Genomic DNA, 6,358 nt, shown 5'->3' with positions numbered 1-6,358 from the left:
CTAAGGATTGTCAGGAGAAAACAACGCTTATTTTCATAAATCATAATGCACCAGTCATTCAATATGGAATTATTGAAAACATTACGTCTTTTATCAGACATTATGTTGCTTAAACATCCCAACTATCAATTATGCCTTAAAGGTGTTCGACGATTTGCTTGTTAAAGAATCTGTCTTCCTACGGTGTAACTTTGTTGTTGGAACTAGAACCATGTATATTGTGTTCACTCACTTCCTAAACTTTGCATGTCTATTTCGACCTTGATATAAATATATTCTTTTACATGAAAAAATGATAAAGTAGGAGAACTCATGCAGTTTTCATTTTTTTGTAACTAAATTTTTGCAAAAAGAAACAAAAACGTATCATAAATACAAAACATTTAATTTCTTTAATCAACTCTTCATACCTTTAAATTAAGTAGTTATAGGTATGTAGTTCAGTAGAAATAATTTGAGAAAAGAAAAAAAGAAAAAAAACCTTACATTTAGTCATGCTGAACTAGTTTAATACCCGTCCGGTGGACGGGTTACGTTAATGTATTATATACTAACAACATGGATGAACCTATCAACACAAAGAAATAAAATAAAGAGTCATAAAATATACCCATCCGATGGCAAGATACTTTAATGCCATAATTTCATCACTATATTGAATTGCATTCTAAATAAAAAATTGTTTTGTTCATGGTCAAAGTACAACTCAGGCTATGGGGTATACTTTCACACCCCTTAACTACACGTAGGCACCACATCACCTACTTGACCCTCTTTTACTTCACCGCACACCAAGGAAATGGTTTAACCCCATTAACGCCCCTTAAAATTAATTAAAATTTTTAAAATACATATATATAGCATGTTGTGTGTGTGTGCAAATTTTGGAATGCTTGATTTCCTCCCTCTCTCTCCTAGTTAACTTCTTAACATGTGAAGTTTTTAACGCCTCTTAACACCCTTCAGGAGCGGTTTAACAGGTGTTAACGGATGCCAACTAGGATTAACATCTATGGATGTTAGAGTATACCAGTTAAATGAAAGATTGATGCAATTTAGTATCATCATTTAATAGACTGCATTATGTAAAGATCATAAATAAAAAGAAGCCCCAACTTAGTAATAGCATATATAAAGCCAAACTTGTTTTATAATGGCACAAGTAATTTATTTTTTGTATTCTAAAAAAGAATATGTTATAGCTCTATATAACAATGTCAGCTAAATAACAGCCAAAATGTATTTAAAAAAAATCAAATTATGATTGTAATAACATGGCTTTGTAATCATATTTAACCATCCAATTATTATAAGATTCACAAAATAAAACAATAGCATTTGACGGTTCACCCATACTGATCAAAAACCTATTATGACCAATTCCTTACATGCCCAACCTGTGTATTATGCCAACCCTGGTGGAAGATAAAGATAAAAGGCTAGTTATAAACCAAATTCGGGTCCACTGACTCTCAGATATGGTAGTCGATAAACACCAGCCTCCACCTTCATGATATAACTGTCACAAGAAATAGTATTGATAGATTTAGCAGTTTAAAAATCTACTAATCGTCAATCCCAATTCAAAAAAAGTAAGTGTTGATTTAGTTTATGTTGTGAAGTAGTATTTATAAATATTGACATTCAATGTGTTGAATTGGCCCGCCAACATCATTTGGTTCTTTTAGCATCAAATTATAATTGATTAATTTATATGATAATGATCTAATGTTTTAAATATATCAATCTAAAGAGATTGTAAGCATTTAAAGATGCTTTAGGTCACTTTCAAGTTTCTACCAATCAACCTGCTTCATATTTTTAAGTACGTTTTTTTTTTAATTTACCTGCAACCCAAAGTAACTTGCTATCTCTTAAAAAATTAAGGTTGCATTTGTTTATGGGATCTCATAATATAAATTGTTGCGTATTCCTTTTCAAATAAAGACATTAACCACCCTCACAAGTATAAATGACACAAGTTCACTATCTTGTTATGCAAATATTAAAAATCAAACAATTATTATAAGCTTACCTTTGGAGTATCGACAACACAAAAAGGACAGATGCTAAAAGCACTAAAAAAGATAGGCTGGTGTCTTTGCATTTCAATCATAAAAACACAGATACCTTAACAAAATCAGACATCAGTTCCAATTTAACTCCATGTTTCTCCAAGAAGGCATCCTTGTACTCAGAACGGAGATTCATCCAATTTGTCCTTAAAAATACAACATACAATAGCACATGTCACTCTATCGGGATCATACTCTTAAATAATATATATTTCTTAAAAAAAGCTATAAATAGATGTTACAGTCCACCCTGTCGCCGCCCACCACCACCCACGTTGGCGTTGCGGTGTTTCATCACCGGCCCAATAACATACAAAAGTAACATTGTTAACATTCTTTTTCTTGGGTACACGTTTACTTGCATAACGTATTAGTAACTGTTATGTGCGATGGTGTTCATATCCGATGCAAGGAAAAAAGAGTAGGAAGCTAAAGAAACGAAACCTATGTCATTGCATACAACTAAACCATACAACTTGCAGAAGATACGTAGTAACCTACTAACTCAACCCCCGATTGCACTACTCATGTAACCCACCCCACAACATCTCTACTCTGAGTTTATCAACGACCGTCCCCGCTACAGCCACTCGTTGCACCGTTAGCTAACATGATCCTTGGAATACAAATTGATAGTTTCTTTAAAGGACCCATTTTGACACGAACTTATCTTGCTCCAAAACTGTTTTGACCCGAACTCATTTTACGCCAAACCCATTTTGACTCGAACACATTTTGCTCCTGGCCCGTTTTGATCCAGATCAACTATAACCCGAATCCATCCTGACTCGTGACCCAAACCCGCCCAACCCACCCACTTTATCATGACTAAACTTACATGTCAACTTCATCAAATGTGTTAAGGGAATCTTTCATATGCGTAGAAACTTGCTTTCTTAAACAGGTGAGAGGAACCAGGATAACAAAACAATTGTGATTATATAAACTCAACCAAAGCAAAGATTACTTTGATAATAGGTAATTTAGTCACATTTACCATAGTTATTTACAACTAACATTTATGTCACTGTAACATTAGCATAAAACTATAATTCTTACATGTATTTCTTTGTCTTTAGTAAGCAGCTGAGGTTGACACGTAGCAACACGCTTTCTTAAACAGGCCTTAGGAACCTTTAAAACAAAAGAACAGTAATTATATAAACACAACAAAAACAAAGAGTACATTGATAACACGTACATCCGAATACCCGATGAACCTGTACAAATGACTTATTAGATCTACGTATGGCGATTGACCGAAGCTCATTGACATCATAAATTGGCTCTTTGTAATAAAACATAATTCCATGAAAACCATTCACTCATTTCAAGTCGTGCGTAAGCTTTTAATGATATTCCTTCCTGCAGAGAGCGGCACCATTGACAACCACATTGGCACTGACAGTTGGTATATTAACTTGTTTCATTCACAACAAATAAATAACAATTATGATTACTTTACAATGAGTAGAGATGTTATCAATTAGAACCAAATGACACATTTAACTTTAACCATGAACAGTGTGCAAAAATTAAAATGAAAATCCCACCAAACTATTAATTGATGAAGTCTAAAGATGATATTGAAGGACAAACCTGTATACGATGGTCGATGATGAACGATTGAAGAATAGTGTAGGCAAAGGGGTTTGAGGAAACGATTTCCATGCCTTGCCTTGGCTTTGGAAAGAGCCATTTTGGTTTCTTCTGCTCCAGACGGTTTCAAATTTCTCTGGTCAAAGCTGCACATGCCACAAAAACCCCAAATTCAAACCCTAACGAAACTAAAAAATCACTGATTTCATTTACAGTTATTAAAGATTACCAGCAACAAAAAATTACGAACAAACAAACCACAATTAAATACATAGTTTGAAAAGGATTATTAATCAATAATCGTTACCGCCTTGCGAAAACACCCCATAGCTTCCCATGATTTATGCCGGAAAAGTACTCAGCTGTGATACGTTCATGTTCGTTGTCGTGACCAACTCTCCATCTGTTGGTTCTCTTTCCGAAACACTCCATAAATCCTCTTTCACTTTAAGGGTAGCCTGTTAATGCACAAAAAAAACCCACCCCACTAAGAAATGTGCATATATGTAACAGAAATAATCCCTATTGCAAACCATGTGACGTGTCGAAATAAATCAGTTCCCTAATGAAGACAACCCAATAACTAAAATGCAAAATAAACCTACATCTATGCATATGTCGATAAAATAGACCATAAGAGGAAACAAAACTATAAACTCATGTACCTGAAATGGATGATGAATTTTCAGTGATCTGATGATGATTACGAACGGAAATCACATTTTAACGGTTCTGCACTGACATGAATAATGCTAATTAATATCATTGAAGTCAAAATTAAAACCCTAGAGATGCAAATCAACACAAAATTGATCAATAAACCTCGTTGATTCAGGGTAAATCCCATAACCACAATGAATATACAAGAGAATCGTATCAATTGATAAGAAAACCTTTGATAATCAAGCAGGACTTACCGGTGTCGTGGTCACCGGCGACATCCGAACACCGGTTCTAGAGCTCGGTTTTGCAGCAGAACCACCCAGCTATTGTAAATTATGGTTTTTTAAGCTTACCTTTTTGTTAAGCAGTGGATTTCTCTCACCTCTTAAACCATTCATACCACCACCATAGAATCTACCCATCACTGTGAGAAATTAAATTCTATGTTTCAGGTCATCGTGATGATAAACCAAATAAAAATTGACAAAGCCATAATCGGAAAAATTGAAGAGAGGTTCGACTGTTACCTGGTCATGTGAAACAGAACAAATCGAATTGCTGGAGTCGCCAAAGCGAGGGCGATGGTTGTTCGACTAGGGTTCAATTGTTTCATTGATCTTTTTTTTGGAAGTGAGAAGAGAGAGAGAAGAAGGGGTTCCAGGGTTTGTCTATGCATAACTGGCCCTTCTTTTTATGGTTATTTGTAGCGTCGGTGGAATCTGGGTGCGAGGTTGTTACCTGTTTCAGGCGAAGTAGTAGGGGAGTGGGGAGTTTCCAGATAAACCAATGAAACCTATCGATAACTGCCGGGGGAGGGAGACGTGGGTTGAAGGTAGAAGAAACTGCTGTGAACTGCCATATTAGCAGTTAAAAAATGGAGTTTAAAGGGCTGAGATTTAATCTTAGCAAGATCCAATGGTCAATATTGATTTCAAAGTTTGTTAGACTTAATGGGTTCCATATATATATATAATTCGATTCACTAAACTCGATTGGATTCGAATTGGAATCCGAATAGAGAGAGAGAGAGAGAGAGACAGTCTCATTGTTATGTAGATTGATTTCTAGAAAGCCGATTAACTTTATTTTTTTTCATTAGACCATAACCGTCTACTCGAATCTTATCAAATGGTATTAGAGCATAGTTATAGGAGTTATGGCGACAAAAACATGGGATTTGCAGAGGTCCATAATATCATGGTTAAAAGGTAACCAAACGTATAATCCAAAGTTGAGTTACAATTTGCTTCATTTGGTGACAAGCTTATCTTGCGCGTGCATATGGTTAACATATCACATAACGCTTAGACTAATTCATTCGATGTATTACTTGTACCCGCGCCGCAACGCGAGCGGGTCTTATTGATAGTACAATCTTAAAAGAGAAAGTCGGTGCAATAGTGCACCGACATAATTACAAAAATGCCCTCCTCCCAAATTACATAATTGCAAACTGCGACGACTGTGGCCTTCGATTCCGACGAAGGCGAAACAAGCGACGAGAGAGCGATTGAAACAGTGATGGGAAGGGAGAGAGACTCGGTTGGGCGGATCGCGATGGAGGAGGTGGTCTATGGCATGAGCAGTTGTTGGTTGCTAACGGCGTCATCGGCTACAACATACAATCGTTCGAACGATTTTTCGTTTCAGGTTTGCAGGTTTTCTTAGTTTTTTTTTCTAGGGATTTTGGCGCTTCATTATGTTCATATGGATTCTTCATCATGTAGAGCACTTTTTTAGTCTTCTAGTTGGAACTCCAAGTCGAAACATGATGGAGAATATCATTGACTCCATCCTCGGGCAGCAAAGTCGTCATCCGAACCCAAGCAAGCATGTGAGTCCATACCTCCTTAGCCAAGGGGCACGAAACAAGAACATGCTTAAGTCTTCAACACCCATATATTGTAGTTAGGACACAACAGCCATGAATAGTGATTACAATTTTTATTTTTTTGGGTTTGTCATGCGCCGTTATTTCAATTTAAATTCACGAATTTAAGTTTTTTCGTCTCTGTTTTCAA

General features: G+C 35.9%; 1 long non-coding RNA gene across 6 annotated transcripts; it reads right to left on the bottom strand.

Moving 5' to 3' along the window:
- Positions 1–1,238: 1,238 nt before the first annotated feature.
- Positions 1,239–5,188, bottom strand: LOC110878287. Of its 6 annotated transcripts, none has more exons than XR_004867003.1 (9): positions 4,865–5,188; positions 4,592–4,761; positions 4,340–4,406; positions 3,982–4,132; positions 3,675–3,820; positions 3,277–3,495; positions 3,135–3,209; positions 2,131–2,221; positions 1,239–1,519 (listed from the first exon to the last, which is right to left on the bottom strand). It is a non-coding gene; the product is annotated as an uncharacterized LOC110878287 (long non-coding RNA). The 6 variants fall into 6 exon arrangements; XR_002557800.2 differs by having other exon boundaries at positions 3,277–3,476; XR_002557799.2 differs by having other exon boundaries at positions 3,277–3,440.
- Positions 5,189–6,358: the final 1,170 nt, after the last annotated feature.

This window comes from Helianthus annuus, chromosome 9 (assembly GCF_002127325.2).
Source record: "Helianthus annuus cultivar XRQ/B chromosome 9, HanXRQr2.0-SUNRISE, whole genome shotgun sequence".
Lineage (NCBI taxonomy): Eukaryota > Viridiplantae > Streptophyta > Magnoliopsida > Asterales > Asteraceae > Helianthus > Helianthus annuus.
The sequence above is the reverse complement of the archived record's forward strand: the minus strand, read 5'-3'. Positions and strand labels throughout refer to the sequence as shown.